General features: G+C 31.8%; 1 protein-coding gene across 1 annotated transcript in view; it reads right to left on the bottom strand.

Moving 5' to 3' along the window:
• LOC118185123 (LIM domain transcription factor LMO4-like) overlaps positions 1-19,478 on the bottom strand; it is a 380,922-nt gene extending 361,444 nt beyond the window's left edge. The window contains exon 1 of the mRNA XM_035354926.2: positions 19,047-19,478. The gene's annotated coding sequence lies outside the window, so the exon portion shown is untranslated. The remainder of the gene's footprint in view (positions 1-19,046) is intronic.
• Positions 19,479-20,416: the final 938 nt, after the last annotated feature.

A 20,416-nucleotide genomic window follows, 5' to 3' on the forward strand; every position in this document is an offset into this window, starting at 1 on the left:
CATAGTGCATAAAAACGTTAACATTTGATCCCCAGGGCACTTCACATGAATGAGTCTTGAACGAAGGAGAAGGAGGAAAAAAAAAATAAATTTCGAAAGATCCAATTCATCAGCAGTAGATAAGTCTACAGTAAATGGAATGTAAATAACAGAAGTAAGGCGAAATCACATATTTGGAAAGTTTCCAAGTGTTAAGAACAGCTGTCGTGTCCGCGTACCTTAGCGAATAATCCGAACAAAATACTTTTAAAATAATAATTGCACGGAGAAATAAAATGGATGAAATGCTAATAAAAAATGCAAATACAAATGGAATAGACTGAATAGAAATAAAAATTTTTAAAGGAATACAATTTACCTATAAACTATCTTTTAAAGAGAAAAACTACGTGCAGCAGAGGAAGAGAAAAATTATGCGAATATTTTTAAATTTTTCAAGACATAGTGGGTAGCTAGGGCGAAATACGAAAAGTAACGTGGTAATACATGTAATTAAAATATATTATTTTCTAATTATGAATCATAATTTATAATTCGCATAGTAAGATCACTAGCACTCATTTTCGTCATTGCACTTATGCTAATCTAATGCTACTTTGCATTCCCTGAAATTATCATACAGTGGTGATACCTCTTCGCCTAGGAAATTCTTTGCAACCATTATCAAAATTAACAATTTCATTATTTCATTCTCCTTGTATTTCAGTTCATCTACTACTAATGCTGGTAACTACTAAAAATTGATGTAATTCTTGCAAATTTTAATTTTCTTGAACTTCACCTTGGCGATATCAATTAGTCAAAATAGCAGGTGTAATATAAACAAAAAGCACTGAGTACAGAATATATCTATTCATAACTGTGCTTCTTTATTTTTGGGGACAAGCGAATAAAATTTTATCAAATCCATCTAGCCTTTGAACCTGATTTATACCGCACTGTAAATTTATTAGCTCTATTTATAAATTTTCTGGTACGTTATTCATGTTAGTTTTTAACGCAAAAGAGAATAATGTAAACTCAGACTTCAAATAACTAATATTTTTACACCATCATAATTGAAATGTCTTCGCGGGACGCATAAAATTGCTTCGGAGACCGCTTGCTACCCGTAGGCGGCTTCGTTTGAAACCACTGCTATACGGTATGTTTACACTGCTAGAGTAGGCAAAATAAACATGTACGATTTAGGACCTTTTATCCCGAAACAAAAACCCTGCGTTAGGATTTTCCTTTAGACTTATACAGATATGTCCCGGACACCCATAATCCGGAATGATCTATAATCCGGACCTCAAAACTACAAACTTTCTGCGCATTCGCAACGCATAATGCGTTCACGCATGCGCATACGCGTTTGCGCATGCGCGTTTAATGTATAACGGACAGTATAAGCTAAGCTAAAATTATCTAATTATCTATTTCAGTTAATGTTGCAGATTGCGTTGTTCCTTAATCTTCAAATTGAATCCGGCTTATTATTTTTTGCAGACTGTTAGAGCAATTTTATAAAAGTAATCTTGAACTTTCGATTATGTCAAATAGAATTTCCGATGCTGGAGCTGCCAAAGGATCTAAAGCGAAAGTATGTTTCGATGTCCATCAAACAAAAAGTGGAATTGCTGCAAAAAAATGGATAAAGACATATACTTTGTTTCTCTAACCATTCCGAAATCTGTTTATCAATTTCACGCTGCTCTGCGAGGGGGGGACGTCGCGGCGCGCAATGACTTGGAAGTTGATCTGTCAGCACTATCCTTACCTTCAGGGCAGATGTTTTTATTTTATTCAGCTTATAATTCCTTACTAAATGTAGTATTTCATCTCGATGTATTCCGTCTTTGATATGATTTCAATCAAATTCCTCGTTATTATAAATATCACGAGTACACATAAAATAGTTTTCATGTTGCAATTTTCTAATTTCGACTATGCGTAATGTATGCTTTGCGTATGCGCGCGTTGAAAGAAATGTTTAATAAAGTAAACAAATAAATATTAAGTTTTTTTTTTGTAAATTTTGATACCCTTTAGATCATAATTGCTCTTTATTTCATAAATTACGGTTTCATATTTTTAATTTTATAATTTCTGCATGCCATCTTACCAGATTTAAACTGATGATCTATAATCCGGAAAAATCGATAATCCGGAATCGCCGAAGTCCCGACGAGTCCGGATTAAAGACTTTTGACTGTAATAAATAAATAAAAACATATAAATACATTCTCAGTAATGTTTAAAAAACCACGATGAATCTTCTATTTTTTCCCATATATAAATGACAGCTTGAAAAATATGAAATCTGTCATATTTTAAAAACTAGCAGAAGTACCCGATGCCAGTTAAGTTAGATTGAGAGTAATGCACCTAACAAAAGAGAGAACGATACCGCTGAAATTCTTCTCTAATAACGGTGCAAAAAATATGAATCATACTCATACATTTTTCAGTCTGATGCGATATGGATGGACGCTAACCTTTTCCAGGACCCAGAAAAGAATTGTAAAAAGTTTGGTGGCGATAGCTATAGTAGCGACTGAGTTATTAGCGAACAAAGACACAGACTTTCTTCTTTGCAGATCTAGATAAAACGAAAATTGGAGGCGTACGTTCGGAATATAATTAGCATTAGAATGAATTACGTTTCACATTTATATACTCTTTGACACTTCGTTTTGAATAAGCATACATTTTTTAAAATAAGAATAGCAATCCTAAATCCTAAAATCTAAATATAAATTAAAATTCGAGATTCTCGCACGAAAAATGCTCGATAAGTAAAATGGTACACATATTTTAGCTTCTCCAGATTTCCGATTGAAAAACTTTTCGTTTACCGGCTTTGAGACCGTTTCTTCTTATTTATTTATTTACTTATTTCATCATTTGATTTTTTTTTTCCGCTTTTCTCCCCGTGTGGGGAAATGTATGTATGCGCGTGTTTTGCTTTTAAGAAAAACACTTAGGCACTTTGGTTTTTTCTTGGGCAAGACAGCAAAAAGACCAAAAAACCCCAAGACTTAACAGCCGTCGCGCCCGCTGATGCCATTTTGAAGAAGCCTAAAAATGTATTTCCAAGTGCCGCTCCATTTTAAAACTTCGGTTGCCAGAATATTCTTTAACTGCTACTTTTACTCTAAAGAACAGCAGCGCCACTCGCGTTGTTTTTTGAAAACACTTTTTTTTCCACCTTTTATTTTTATCATCGTCCCCTCTTAAAACTGCGGACGTTGAAAGAGAACGCCAAAAAAGAAATAAAGAACAAAATGGCGAGCATAGTAAAACGAACGAGAATAGACAAACAGTTTTTAAAAGTCCTGTCGGAGTTCGGTAAGTGCAATTGAAGTGCAAAAATGGGCTTTTAATATTTTACGTATAAATCTCCATTAAGCTTTTATTTCTGAAGGCCAAAGAAGGCACTACAAAAACAGAAGAGCAGGCCTTTTTTTTCACTTAGCGAAACTGATGTCTCGTAACAAGATAATTGCTGAAAAAGGAAAAAATAAAATTTAATGATGTCACAAGTGGGGGAAAAAATGTCACTTTGATGAGGGAATTTCTTTTTCTCTTGAACCCTCAGATTAAAATTTAATCGTAAATTATGTGTGTCAGATTTTTTTTCCTCCTCTTTCTCCGCTTTTCTCCGAATTTTGTCAACTTCTCTCAACATCTACGTCATCGCTGATTTGAGTAATTGGATTCCAAGCCTTTAATGTCAACTTAAGCAAAATAAAATTCCACTCCCTTTTTAACCGTCTTTTTAACCGCGTTTTGACAAGAAATTTTCTAAATAATTTAACATAAGCACATGCATTTTATATGAAAAGTCATATTTTGTGAAGGCAAAACGAACACTTAACGTATCTCAAGGATATTAAAAGGAAGTTTTTTAAATTCTTTACAGAATATTCTTTTTTGGGGAACGGTATCAATAACTTTAAACTTATGTTTATAAAGAAAATTATACCTTTTTATTGTGTTATATATTAACATTTTTGTCATTCAACTTGTATGCAGTACTTTAACAGTGAATACTAACGCATATTGATCACTAGCCTTGTGCGTGGGGAAATGTGACATGATTTGCAATGTTCTTTTCAACAGCTTTCTTAATTAAATGATGAGTTTTAAGCTCATATATTGATTTGAAAAGCAGTCTCTACGCGTGAAGTATTCAGCACATGAAACAATAAACATTCAACATATAAATCTTTCCATAAAAATTAAATGGAGCAACTGATTTAAAAGGATTATTTTCAAATACAACGGAAGTTCTAAGAATTTAGATATATTTTTTTTTATTCCGTCAATTTTCATCAATATTACGACGCAGTTTTCCCATATAATAACAGTTTAATTGAATACAAATATTCCAAGGAAAAATTAATTTTATTCAGGCCGTCTTCAAAAAACGTTAATGGTGCTCAGTTCGTTTTTGGTTAAATTTTCAAGTCGAATATCACGTTAAATTTTTTTCAAATGAGGGAACAGAAAACGAAGAACAGTATCTGAAATTTTCACGCCACCTTTCCACAAAAAGTGGCCGAACGGTGAAATCGCTGAACACTAGTAGTTCCGACCTCGGTTCGATTTCAAGCGATCGGTCTGGCTGCATAGGCGCTGTCGTGCTTTTTCCCCGTGTAATGTATATACGAGCCAGTTTTCTTTAAAAAGTCCCCCACGAAGGCATCCCTCTCCTTAGGCAGATAGCCTTAGTGTACTTTGCCGAAATCCACTAAACCTCACACCTTTTCCCGCATAAAAGAAGAGAACTGCTCTTCGTATGTTCTACGGCTACAAAACTGGTACTACAAAAATGCGCTTGTATCAATCAAGCAAATGAATAGGACAAAACAATACTGCACATGATAGCTACACAAGCATGTTAAGACTTGCCTGTGTTCGATAGCGTTACCTGTTAAGTTCTAGGGATTGAACTACAGCTCAATTTCCAGAACTCTGTGAACAAACACCCTACTTACACAAGGATACTAAAGTTACAATTTGCTTACAATACCGTAATAAAAAATAATGATAGCAGCTTTGCAATGCCTTCTAGCGAGTAGAATAAACTTTACTGAAGACGCTAAGAACAACAGCCGAGGTGGGCTTGGACCATAGAAACAAGCAGTCAATAGTGGCAAACAGGTGAATACTACAATGGTTTTTAAAAATTGTAGACGTCGTCAAACTGCGAATAAATGTACCTGCAGGTGGAAAACGTCAAAGTGATATGACGGTAACCACCAATCTAAGAAGAACAGAACCTTCTCAAATTATAGATTACGGAAGTCTGCTATGAGGTCTAAAATTCCAAAACAACGTAAAGATAGTAATAGATGTTCAGTAAGCGGCTGTGTCAAAACTGATTCTTGTTTGCTTCTTACAAGATGCAACCCAGACTCCATGTAAACCAGGTAGGAGATTCTTAATAGCTACTAGACATACAGTATCGCTTTGGACAGAATGAAAATTGCTTTATGCGGCCGGACATTAAGCAAGATTACATATAATATGCGTTCTATGAACGATGTAGTCAATGTTGTATGAAATGTAATGTAATGAAAGGATCATGATTGTAGTCAACGTTGTCTGGATCTAGAAACAAGGGGTCAATAATCTTTTCACTGATGAATCTTACCGCGTTTTGGAAAATGATTCTCGTGTTTGCATAATGGTAAGTGTTCTTCACGGACCATGATATATATGTATGTCCAGCGTTTCGTTCTGAATGCGGGAAATCATGTACATCGCTGTGATGCAGGAACATCTAGAAAACGAAGGTGTTGCTGTCATGGAATGGCCATTAAGATCTAACCTAACCTAGAATCTCCAGGAACAATTACAGACATGTAGTTGATGGTTGATTTTCTTCGAGAACTGCATTACAGATGTTAAGCATCTTTGTACAGCAGTAAAACAAACTGCCCAGCGTGCTTATTCAAATCTCTAGGAGAACGTCAACGCATAATGAGGCATATTTCATCAACATAAAGGGCAATGACACAGATAATAAAATATAATCAATAATTTATAATTCTTACGTCTATGCAGGATTTTTGTCTTTTTGCTCTTACATCTTTGTCACTGTAGTTTCCGTCACCTATCCTTTTTTCAAGACAACAATCAATCATCGTTCCATTCTTTTGGAATGATATAAAGCATAGTGTCCATGTTACTTTAGTATGAAATTTTATAGCAATAACTTCCACAATTGGTGACATCATTTCTAGTATTTATAGCTTTCGTCTCGCGGTGTTCTTAAACACTGACAAAATAGGCTACGCTTAATTGATGTCCCATTAATATAACCTTAAAATACTACTACTAGAGAAATAATGAAATTAACCTTTAAGAATACGAAAGTAGAAAAAAAGTTATATGGGAGGAAAAAGAAGGAAGACAGGATCAGCCAAATTAAGACAGCAGTCGCATGCTCAAGGCGTATGGTAAAAACTGGAAACATTCTGCCGCTACGCATCGCCACTTCCAACTTAACAACTTAGTTGCGGCTGTTTTCCAAAGCGTCGTGCCTCGTTGAGAAACACGCTAAACGAACGCTGATTGCCTATCTTTGCAGCTCATCGTAAAGATACAAACTACATCTATTCCTCTAATAACACGGTTTCGCTCTTACACGGCCCACCAGCGGAAGAGCGGGAAAGTAGCTGAAAACCGATAGTTTGGTCCGGGGTTCGAAATCGCAGAGAAGGATGGGCTGGCTGCATGGGTGTTTTCTTGCTTTTACGCCATGAAGCAGTTTCCCTTCGAAAATCCCCCACGAAGGCATCCCTCCCCTTAGGCAGATAGTCTTCGAATGCTTTGGCATAATCAAATGAACCAAACCAAACGCTCTTACACGATAAGAAAATTGCGAAAACTCGTATAGCAGGGCAACACGGTTTCATACTAGCACATTAATGAATATGCATAAGCCCTGCTATAACATTTTATGCACATTTTATGTTTCGATAACACGGATTTTTATTCATTTTATGTTTTAACACGGATTTTTATTCTAAACATTTAGAAAATTAAGTTACGTACTATGCCATCCTGTGCAGTACACAATAACAACCTATTTATTTATACGTACAAAAATGAATCAATTTTGGGAATACCGCATTCTTTCACATCACATTCCTTGAAACTGACTCGTGCCCATCATTTACATATTGCGTATCTTGTGCTCCGTGTATTCAGTCAGTATAACTTAACGTAATTATGATATTTTAAGAAACCTCTAAAAATATTTTTAGGACAGGTGTTTAGCTTTGCCGTTTTTAGGAGTAATTATTGCGAAATTATATTTTAATCCCGAACTATGTTTGAAAATAGGAAAACAACTTTTAAAAGAGAATTTATTTCATTACAGATGAAAACATAAATTTTGAATCGTTTGTTAAAAGAAGAAAAGACATCTCATGTTGCAGAAAGTTTAGATTTAAATAAGGCAATAGTGAGAACCATTAAAAAAAGGATTTTGCTTTCCGAAATTTTCGGAACGCTTCTTTCTATGCGTTGTTAGTTTTATATAGCACGGTTTCACACAACGCGGTATTTTCTAGAAACCTAATCTAACATGTTACGAAGACGTTGTTCTCATATTTTTTAGATGATTTTGCTTCGCTATAAAAAAAAAAAAATCCTCAGCTTAGATTTTTTTTTTTTTTTTTAACTGCAATTATATTTTTGAAAGTATATAATTATCGTCTGCTACTTGAAAGTTTTGTTTTCATGTAAAACGGCGCTTTTAAAGAAGCAATGGATGGAAGGTTATTTTGTGTTTAAACGTAATCGTATGTAGTTATTAAAAATGCTGTGAAAGCCATGGTTTTCGGTATCTAAAGCTACGATAGGAAATATTGTCAAGAAAGGAAGGGGAAAAAAAAAAAAAGTCAAAGTTTGTTTCAGGTAGAAAGAAATTATTCCATATACATATTCAAACGAAAAGCGGAATATTTCGAATGTTGCAAAGGTAAGTTCTTTAATGTTAAAAGAAAATCCGCCAAGTCAAAGAACAGTTGCAAAATTATTAAAATGCTCAGTGTCAACACTAAGCAAAGTTATTAATGCTGATTTGAACCTTTAAAGTACGAAAGAACATAATGTGCATCATTTTCTCCACGACATATCGCAGAAAGCGCTGCAGACGTCTTCATAAGAAACATTTATCGGACAAAAATGGAAAAATTTTGTTATTATGGCGAATCTTGAGTGTTTTTAACTGACTGTAATAAAAAGAGATTCCTTTATTATTATCAGGAAGGAGAAAAAAATTCTTAAAATAGGGTTCAGAGAATCTAAAGAAAGTTTATCAAAGGGATTTATGATCGTTGTTAGATTTTCATATAACGGTAAATAAAAAATAAGGAAAGTGGAGAAAAGTGTTAAGATCAACTCCACATATCATCGGGAACATATTTTATAACCGAATTTTCAAATATGAAATACCTTCTCTTTACTCAGTCTCATCAATCAGTAAAACTGCATCAAGATAAAGCAAGCAGCCGTAGGTCAAAACCTGTATGGCATGGAAACTGTATGGCACTCAAACCTTGTGGGCGAAGTAAGATGAAGAGTGTGCATATATCGCAGAGTTCTGTCGATTTTTGGAAGTATGTTTTGCCTTTCATGTTTATAATGCTTAATTCAATATGCGTTCGTTTATCAAATTATGCTTGACGGTATACATTTTTGCTAGCAAAGAAAAATTTATGACTAACTAAACCTTTACCTACTATGCAATAACAGCGATATGAGAATGCATGCTACATTACATAGCAGTTAACTATACGACTGGATGGTCTGATACGCATATACATGCTGACACACAAAACCACACGCAGAGAACTATATCAGTAAAGTGATAAAGCAGCTTAAATGATAAGAAGCTTCATTTGAAATTCATGCTCATTATATGAAAGAAATCTTAATTAACGATGTAGATTTCTTAAAGCATCATTGGAACACACAAAGCGAAAACGTCCTCTAATTGAAAAATTCCGCAATAAAACTTCTTTAAGTCTAATTATAACTTGATTTTAAAAATTATCCTGTAATTTTTAATGATTTTCCTACATTAAAATGTTTTCCTCGTTTTGGTACAAATACCTGTTCTGTGTCTAAACACAAATGGAGCGGGGGAGGGAGGTAAAAAAGAATGACATTTTTTTTATAATTTGTTTTCATAACTAGAACATTATTTTATTTCTAATATTTAAATTAATTTTGTGTAATATATCAGAACTTGAATTTTATTTTCTTCTGTCCGTGTTACGTATGTTGTAAACTACCTAAATGATACAAAATTATAATTCTATTTTCTGTATATAAAACATTTGGTTTAAAATCGTCAGAATTATGTTTTCCGTCACGAAAAGCAAAAAGTAAATAAACAAACGACGGCACCGAAAATCGATGTATCACTGCAATTTACATAATCATTGTATTTCCTAAGATCGGCTGTTTATCCATACCGACTATTCGCTCCCTTAACTTCATGCAATATTTTTGGGTTTGGTTTATTTGATTATGATAAACCTTACAAATGCTATCTGCCTAAGGGCAGGGATACCTTCGTGGAGGACTTTCTAAGGTCAACAGGCTTGCATCCAAGCTACACATGAAAAAAACCACGGAAAAGCCCATGCAGCCAGCCTGTTCGCTTGGAGTAGAATCCAGGTCAAACTACCTATATTTAGCGGCAATATTTTTAGAAAAACGTAATATTGGAGTATTTTTTGTGTCGAAAATGCTAGAGTTGATATATTACACACAGCCATCTAACTGAAAAAAGAGAACAGGTTATCCAGGAAAGACGAACATATTCAGTAGCTATTGCTACAGGTAATATGAATTGTATAACTATTGGCGTGTTTGTTAATAAACCTTTCAAAGATGGAATTTAAAGTGAATAGTAGAGTGGATGATTAGAGGTAACCATAACTATACACTTAATGATAAAATATAACAGCCGAGTTTAGAAAAAACAATGTATCGAACTTCAAAAATTAAGAAATTTAATGTTTTGATTTAATATAACTGGCAAGAGCAGAACAAAATACCCCACTTAAAACTCTTGTAGTTAGTAGTAACCTGAAATCTCGTAGTTACTAGTTAGAAAACTCTTGCAATTGTAGTTAACCTAAGTTGCTTTCTATTTCCTGAGCATTCCGCAAAAAACAAGCTATTAGCATAATATTTATTGAAGAAAATTTTAAATTGTTCGGAACACGTAAGTACGCTTTTTTTTTTTTTTTTTTATTTATTTTTTTTTTATTTTTTTTTTTTTTTTTTTAAAATACTAAATTTGTCTTAGAAAATCAGTATCTTTTTCAAATCACTGAATCGAGTCAAAAACATAATTTCGAAGGTAGAGTTATACCGGTATATGCTACTATCTTCTGCAATACCTATATTAAGCACGAATAAAAATGTGATATAAAACCCTTACGAAAAAATTCCATTTCCTATACAGGGTGGTCATAAAATAAACTTCCCCGATATATGCAGCCCTAGCGGTCTATCCGATCAACAAACCTAAATGAGATGTCAAAAATTGTTGTTTGAAGGTATGCGCTCGAGATTGTGTTGATTTAAAACAATAGAGTTCTCACGCTGACGATTACAAAGAAAAAAATTCCAAATTTTCGAAAGACAACATCCATTTTTTTTCGAGAGAGGTCGGGAGATCGCGGTGGCCACGAAACTGCAGATTCACAGGAGGTTACTATCTTGAAACATTGTACACGTCGAAAACTTATAATTCCAACAGCATTTTCTCCACTTTCTCTTCTTGTGTTGTCACTGGTCCTTTGCATTGCTCTTCTTTCCAAATGCTTTATGCCGGCAATTTCCGTCATACGTGTGTCGTTCCAATGTCATTTATAGTTTATGAATGCGCTGATCAATTTGCGTTGGAAAAATGTAGATGTTGTTTTTCGAAAATTTAGAAATTTTTCATTGTAACCGTAACTGTGAGAGCTCTATTGTTTTAAATCATCACAATCTCGAGCGCATACTTTCAAATAATAATACTTGAAATTTCATTTCGAATGGTTGAGCGGACAGGCCGCTAGGCGTTCATGTATATGAGAAGGTTTTTTTTTTTTTTTTTTATGACCACTTTGCATACGCCTACATTCGAAATTTGCATATTTTTTGCATATCAATATTTGATTAACAAAAGATGGCTTAAAAAGGCGCGAAATATGAGCGCAGAAATGCGGTATTGCTTCTAAAACAGGTTAAAAAAAGTTTTGAGATAAGAAGAAGATATGTTTTAAAATAAAAAAATAAAAATAAAAAAAAAAAATGGTTGTCTATTCTGAAACAGAGTCGAAAACGTGGACCTACCGAAAAGAAGAGGATGTTTAGAACAATTAAAAAGTTGATAATGAAAACCATTTCATATGTTTAGCGCCAGAAATCCCAGCAATTTTAAGAAAAAACTTCTTTTCGTTGAAATTTTTCAAAAACTCCGCAACTGGTTATTAAATTTTAAGCATTTATTATAACTTTATTGGCAACGACGTGTAACTCAGTAGTTCAAAAACTTACTCGTCTGTAAAGGGCATAAATATGCTAGCATATTACAAAATGAAAACATTAAAAAAAGTAATTCAAGAAAATGTTAATATTAGCGTTAAACAAGAATCAAACACGTAATCTAACTCTTATTCTTCCAGTGATATTTAATTCACAAAAGTCAACCGAATTAGTTAAGAGTTATGATCAAATAACTTTTATTAAATTAAAAAACTTTTTAATAACTGGAATTTCTAATAACAAAATGGCCCTCCAAAAATCTAATATAAAATAAAAAGAGCTCAACGAACAGTAACAATGAGTAGTTAAGTCTTTTTTTTTTTTTCGTTTGTTTGTCTTGGCGGTGATAACCGAAAATATAGGCTAGAAGATCTCACGTTGCATTTCCAGTTGTAATCATACCAGACTTTTACAGCGTTAGGACATTTGAGAAATTATCTCGGGAGTAGAAGTGAACTGTGATTTTCTGACGAAATGAGTTCAGAGTTCGAAAAAGAATGTAAACATTAAACCTTCGCTAAACTTATCACGTCGGTTCCGAGTATTTTGAAAGATGAAACAGGAAACACGTGCACTTTTATTTTTGACAGGTGTTTTCTTGATTAAACGCAGATTAGATAGGTTGCGTCATATAACGCTTTTATGTTTTTGGTTTGAAAGGTTAGAATATACCAGGACTTAGAAGAGAGGATATACCAGGAAGGATATACAGTGAATAAATACCATTATGAAAACACAAATATTTCTAGCCTAAAATCTCATGAGCTTTCATAAATTTAAACTTTATCAATCTCCAAATAATTTGGATATAAACTAGTAAATAATAAATAGTTAAACAATATAAATTAGTGCAAATCGTAGGCAGCGCGTGTTTGAAACTGGGCACACCTTTTTTGTTTTAACTAACTGCACCTCTTGCTGGACACAGCTTTCGAAATTTTTAGCAGAATATTTAAACAATAAATCAGTAACATAATGTGTATGCATACTTTTTTTGGGAGGAAAAGGTCTTTTTTAGACATGGCATGACTTCCTTATAAGGCCTATTAAATTATACACATTTTTTTTTTTTTTTTTTTTTTTTTTTTTTTGCTGCATTTCTTTTAAACTTTTCCTCTAATTATTCTAACTTAATTAACTGATTCCTCAAGGCAAATTGAACATGACATGAAAAATTGCAAATTTTGAAATTAAATATATTTTATTTTAAAATCAATATTCCAGCACTGATCTAACAGAATGCTTACTCTGTTAACAATGCTAATTTCACCTATTATATATCATTATTTAACCTTTTGTTTAAATTTTACCACAAATTTACTACACTATAAAGTAACTCAGAAAATATTTGCCCCCCTCCCATTTTAAGAATATATCTGTACAAACAAATAGAAAAACAAACAAATTTAAATGTGAGCACATTCCAAGTAAGAAATAAAATGCTTATGCTAGAAGATATTTCCTCTTTTCTTCACATCTGTTACCTAACTATCTGTCTCTCCCTATAATATATACATATATTCTTTTTTAGGGAAAAACTTGCAATGTGATCTTGCACATTTTAATAGATTAGAAAATTGTTTTATTATAAAAATCAATTTTTTTGTAACCATTAATAAAATTTGATATAAGAACTTTTATGTAATTAGGTTAAAATTTTAAATCCAAGCAGTGACAGAAATACACAATAATATACTGAAATTTAAAATTTGTTTTGATCTCATTTCTTTTTGCATCTTTTTACATTTTTTATTATACAATTATGAAATACATTTATCAAATATTTCTGAGTTTATATTCGCACAACATCATTTTTTAAAATTATTAATTTGTGTACTTCTTTCTCATAACACCAAAAGAAATCAATTTAGATTCTAGGGTCTTTTTTATAACTCTAAGAAACCTCACTTTAGTTTTTAGGGTCTTTCTTATAACACTACATTAAATCACTTTAGTTTTTAATTTTCTAGTACTTATGTATTTATACGCAAGTTGTGTAAGTTAAATGTAAGTCGTGAAAGTTGGATACAATCAAACCATGCAAACTGATAGAAATCCTGCCAAAATTGCATTAATCATTTCTGCAGAATTCGAAGCTGTATTCCTAACCGCAACTTTTACAATAAAACATTAGTCAATCTGCACAGTCCACCAAATAGCTACAGGTGAGAAAGCATTCGGCCCACTTTGTTTTTGTGTCTGGTAAAAATGCTTTCAGTGATTTTTACTATTTTGTAAGGTCTTTGGATTTTACGGGAAGCTTTGCTTAAAATGCTTATAAGTACAAAACTTTTGCAAGTGGTTCCAACCGGTTATTATTTTGTCGTTCATATCCAACTGTTATTTTCCCCTTAGATGTTATTCTCTTGACCAGCTGTTAAACGAGTGCAGCCTTTGAACTTATTTTTTAATTACTTATGTATTACGGGAGAAAAAGCCTAATTCGCCATGACAATTTTGACACCATAACACAAATTAATTGCTATTGCACAGTTTTTTTCTTTCTTGAGTTTATAGTTTGATTATGGGTCTGTTGGATCTACTAAACAATGAAGGTGATGTTATTAAGTTTCTTACAAAAATATAATATATTACTGAGTAACTGCCAGTGTTCCAATTTGCCCATTCCGGTATTAATACACAAAATATCGAGCAGGTATGAGGCTCTTCAGAATGGCACAAGACGCCATATTAAATCGTATTTAAAGGAATTTATGTAGCGGCAAAAAACTGTAGCTTAGGATAAAAAGAAACCTTTCAAAGCTATTTTAGTGAATGCCAAACATTTTTTATGTGAAATAAAGAAAAACCAACTATGTCAAATTACTACCAAATTTTGTTAATCCTTTTCTCTTAACACACACATATCACATACTTTTTTACTAAATGGAAATATATATTCATAATGGCTAATTTGTATTTCTGTTTACAAGAACTAAAAATGGCTTTTCGAGAATCAGCCGGGGTTACAGGAAACGAAAGCACAGATGTAATGAGTGTGCTTTGGTGTCATGCTTTATACACAACTGGCACTAAATTGTGCTGCTTGGCGACAGTTTCTCAGTCGACAGGATAGTACGTAAGTACCATTTTCCCTTCCATTTAGTTTTGACAAAGGGTCTAAATGGATTTATGCCACTGCTCCTATTAATTAGTGTAAAGGACTAATTCTCCAGAGGTCAATTTTTGAGGAAATTTATATCCTAGCAAGCAATGACAAAAAGCTACAAGTAAAATAAAAGCAATCATAATTAGTTTAAAACATAAATTTCTAAGAAAACTGTATATTTTCAAAATCTTTAAAACAAAGATTTTAAACTAATGACAGTGATTTCCATGCATCCGTATTTTTGTTTAAATTAAGTCAAAATCAATACAGTACATATGATTTTTGTATATTAGTTTAATAACTAAACTTGAGCAGTGAGATGGGTTTGCATTAATAAATACAGATAACCGAACATTTAACATAGAATGCATAATCAATCAAAAGAATTTTCTATTTTCAAGTTAAAATTGAATAAAAAATTTAATACGTGTTATGATACTTATACCAAGCATTTTAGCTGAAAACAATTTTCTTATCATTTTATGAAGAAAATGGAATTTGTTAGAAATCAATATTACAAAAAATTTGAAACATATGATACATATGGTTTTAATTGGATTTTTTTTTTTTTTTTTTTTTTTTTTTTTATTTATTTACAGGTGTTATTCAGATTTTTTTCTTACTAAAGGTTTCACCGGCAGGTATGTGTGCACACAGGTGCATATGCATCTGAATAGTAATATGCAGTTTATTCTTTCTGATTAACAAACTGTTAGTAGTAAAGCAATTAGAACACCCAAACAGAGATAATTTCGATCCCATTTTCTTGGTGAAATAAATTGGATGAATGGGTATTTTCACGGATTCTCTTAGTGTAAGTAATGAACTAGCTTCCTTTTAAAGTTGATATATCAGACGAAAATGTTTGGAAAGGATAACTTTTTGTGTTCCTTTGCATGATTGAAAAATAAATAACCATTGCAGATTTCTGAGGTTACCAACATAGAAACCATAGAGCTGCTGTTTTGATTCAAGTTGCTGATTGATTAAAAAGATAAGAACAATCTACATCTTTTTGTGGACGGGTGAAAAAATTCCATGTCTTTCACCGGCAAGTCTGCCCAACCAATAGCCAAGTGATTTAGACCTTTGAATATTGATAGTTTGACCCAGTTTGAAGCCAGACGAATGGGCTGGATGTATGGTTGGTTTTCCTCATGTGTAATGTGAATATGAGGCAGTTTCCTTTAAAGTTCTCCATGAAAGCATCCCTTCCCTTACACAGATAACCTTTATATCTTTTGCCATATTAAAATAACCTTATCTGATCTTAGTTGCAAATCCGGTAAAAAAAAGTATTTGGAACAGGTTGCTTATGCAAGACAGCACCTTAAAAAAAAAAAAAAAAACTTCCATAAATACACTTCTCTTAAGTCAGACACGTCTTGAACCCATTAACCATAGCTTAGCATTTAATTTAACTATTTAGCTAATAAATGTGAATTTTAATTCTTCCATTACTTTTTACACAGAAAGAAATTTAAATCATTGTAAATGGGCATACTAAATAAAAAACAGTAAGCTCCTAATAAAACTTTCAACTAGCATTACCCAAATAATGAATATTGACTTTAGCTATTGAATTTTTAAAAAGATATATCACCTCAAATGCATCAATGTGAAACATACATAACAGCTTCATGTCAGCAGCTTCCGTCGCATGATTAAATATCAAAGAAGCCACAGAAAGCCAACTTCATTATCAGAATAAAGTTCAATGCCTAACAATTATTTTATACCTATTTTTGAAAAATATATGCATATCTAACTAAAAACGACTATAAACTACATTTGATCATGGGAAAAAAATGAAGTTTTTGATCAAATGTAGTTTATACTTAACAATCAGACACAGCATTATTAATGAGATAAAATAAATCATAAAATATTTCAAACAAAAATTCTAATAGTATGAGAAATATTTACATAGGGAAAATACTTCAAATAAATAATTATGTTTCTTGATTAAACACTAAATGAATATGTTCTATAATTTATTGTTGTGACAGAAAATAAATAATAAAAATTTAGTGTCACATCACTTCTTTCACATGTACTAAAAAGTTAGGCGTTAGATAAATTAATTATGCCTATTGCTGTATACTAAAAAACTTAACTGTTTAAAAATAGGTAATCAAAAAATTTTTCAGATTTAGTATATTTTCTGTTATAAATTTTTTTATATATATTTGAAGAAAGCATCAGCCTAATAGCAGCAGCAAATTAATTATAACAAATAAGTACTGCAAAAATATTTAAAACTATTAGTCACTGAAAATCAGAAGTTAGTACTTGCTCAATGCTCATTGGATGATTTCAAGAATCTTACAAAACTTAATATGGCCTCATATTTGAAGTTCATAATTTCAAATTAAAATAACAAACCTTGAACTGATAGTGGTGTCAATTATAGGACTTATCAAAATAGCTTATCAGCTATCATACTGTATTAGATATATGCAATATAATGTACCAAAATATATTTAAATAGGATGGTTAGAGATGCGATACATTCTAAATTTCTTTTTAAAAGGATCTCAAATCTTTCACAGAAGAAAAAATAATAAATTTTGTTTAATATTAAGAATTTATGATCAAAAAAGATTTTAAATCTGTGTATAACACAAACTTAAAAATATACAAATGAAATTTAGTCAATGAAATAAACAATTAAAATTCTTAAATTTTGAGGTTCATTTTTCCAAAATACTTTGATGATAACATTTGAATAACATTTCAAATGTCTTAGTTTTACAGAATCTTTCTAGATCAAAGTAAAAGCAGGAGAGAGGAATATTTTCAGAGTTAATATATTCACAAATAAACATGGAATTTTTTAATTCTCTCCTGAAAATTAATAATGTGGTATTTAGCATTGCCATATGGTATTTGAGATCCAGTTCACTTTTTTTTTTAAAAGAAGCTTTTTCTAGATATCAATAAAGATAATCTTTCAAAAGTTTTAAATTAAAATAGTTAATGATTTTTCAGGTTCAGAATCGAAAGATTCAAATTTTAAATCTTTACCAAGATTTGTGCAATCTCAGAATTCAAATATTCTTCTTAAAATTGATATATATGAATGATTAGGGAACATTAATATATCAGCTTAAAGTTCACTTTTGAGTATGATTATCCAGCATAAAGCTGTGAAACCAACCAAAATACCATTTTTATTTACATTTTTGAAGAAATGTATCTAAGACAAAGAGATGGAATTTATAAAATTAATAAAATTTGTATTATTTATGAAGAAATTAGCATATTTTTTCCTGATTACATAAGAATATCTCTTTTGATCAAAATATTCTTTACAAGAAAGATATAATTCAAAAGTTAGTATAAACAAAGAGTTGAAAATATAACCAAATATGAAGAATTCTGATTTGTTTTCTAGTAGTATTTAACAGAATACAAATGTATTTGAAGTGAGTAGTTTATTCCATTATATATTAACATTAATTTCATAAAATAATAGCCCTTTTTAAGCATTCCCAGCTTATTACAAAATTATATATATATATAATTTTCATTAATACATTAACAAAATATGAAAGATATGGCAGATTATTCAATGACTTACTTACTATGGAAAGTATACAATTTTGTTGGTAAGAAAATTGTTCTCTACCTAAAATAATAAACTTTCATCACCTAGACATGTTTATATATTTCTGACATTATTTACAGGTATTGAATCAAAAGTTGTAGTATTATATGAAGTTGTAAATTACCTCTAATGTATAAAAGGCATTATGGAAAACTATCTTGTTTTGTAAAATAAATATAAAAATACAGATATCAAATTCTTAATTAATTTTCTTAAGTGCTACGTTAAATGTACTAAATAATTTCAGAGCTCTTAAGTTTACTTCACACAAAAAAATTAATTACATACATTTTTGGAATTTTATTACACATAATTTTAAATGATCTTTTCTTTGTTTACTCAGCATTTTAAATGCACGGTATTCCTGAATTTCATCAATATGTTTCCCTATTTTGTAATAAATATTTTAAACAACTTAATTATAATTCAATGAAATTGTAATGCATTTTAAATATTTCATTTTATACGCGTTAGGAATTATCACCATAAAATGTATCCGTATTAGTTTTAAGAAACTAATTAAGTTATTTGTAGCTGATTTTCTCAGTACGATATAAGCTGGTTATCTGAAGTAAACATCTTATCTTTCACAACAAACGATACCATCACATAAAATCATCCAATGACAATCCAACTGTGGTTAACGTAACGAGTTAACAGACGCCGCGTTTTAAGTGTGACACTCCACAACAATGCATCGCTCAAGGGCAACTGACCACACTTTTCCAAACCACTTGTCATGTCAACAACGCACAAAGGTTGTTAAAAACTTACCTGACTTCGAGAAGATCCACCAAGCGTAAGCGACGAATGAGTTCACAGAGAAATTTTCAACAAGACAATCCAGTGAGTTTTTTTGAAGTTAAGTTGACACTGCAAAAATCTCAGAAATTCTGATGTAAGAGAATAGATGATTGGAAGCTAGGCCTAGACCGTAAGGATCTTCGGCTTTGTTGAGGCTAGAGAGGGGGAAAACACGGTTTTAACTCCGAAAGTACTACAAGATGTCTGTTCAGTAGCAAACAGAGCTGCTATCTGCAGAACGCTCGGCTGGTGATAGCAGCGGAACGCACAAGTTGCGATGCAACGAGCATAACACGGTGAACGCGACTCGTTACGATGAATAGTTCTGTAATGAACTGATCGACGAGACACACACAAATGTTCGGTGTCGACCCTCCCTCATTTTTCTTTGCGCTTGCCTGGCCTGCGCACCGGAAATGGCTTCGGCGTCACCCGGAACTCTGGAAAAGACTCATAGGCATGGTGCTGCCATCTGGCGGATAGACATTTTACTACGTTTGTAACGCTGTAGTTGAGTGCCACAAAAAAAAAAAAAAAAAAATTGAAAAAAAAAATAAAATAAATAGAAAATTTTTCGACGTGTGATTCGAATTACCGTCAGGTGTCGCTGTTCTCGTACGATGAGATTCAAGTTTGTTCATCAAGGAAAAAGTTGTGGAGATGTTTTGATTCTTAAAATCAAACCAAAATAGCACTAAAAGTCGAAATAAAACACTTCTTATACATTATATCAGTTAAGAATCATAGAATAGATCTGTTGAAAGGGAAACAAAAGTTAGGTGTGGAGTGTAGGGGATAAGTCAAAATTTCAATCAAAAGAAATTAGATTTTAAAAATTAAAAAAAAAAAAAAAAAAGATAGATATGAAAATAGATTATAAAATTATAATTATAAAAATAAATTATGAGTTTAGAGTGAAATAAAATAAAACGAAATCAAGAATTGTTCTTCCTTCTCTGCAAACTATTAGAAATACAGCAGCAGTAAATGAACTTTAGAAAATGCAGACACCTACTGTTTATCCCAAATTTTCATTGGCAACCCCTCGCTGTTATTATTCGTGATATGAAATTGCAGATGAATTTTATCCCTTGTTCCCAAGAAACTGTATGATAAATTATTTGTATTATTTTATTTGGTTAGTTATTTTACGAGTTTTAAATAAAAACATATTATTATACATATTACATACAGAGCTAAAATTGAGCGGGAGCCCGGTGAAGCTCCGGATCCGGCACTTCTCAGTTTTTGAGATAAATCATAATTTTACCCGGAACGCACAAGAGCCTTAAATAAAAGGGCTTCAGCACTTCTTTTATGGCAGTTAACCACAATTTCAG

This window comes from Stegodyphus dumicola, chromosome 12 (genome assembly GCF_044657685.1).
Source record: "Stegodyphus dumicola isolate Sdum_Otavi_A_Nest chromosome 12, ASM4465768v1".
In the NCBI taxonomy this organism is placed as follows: domain Eukaryota; kingdom Metazoa; phylum Arthropoda; class Arachnida; order Araneae; family Eresidae; genus Stegodyphus; species Stegodyphus dumicola.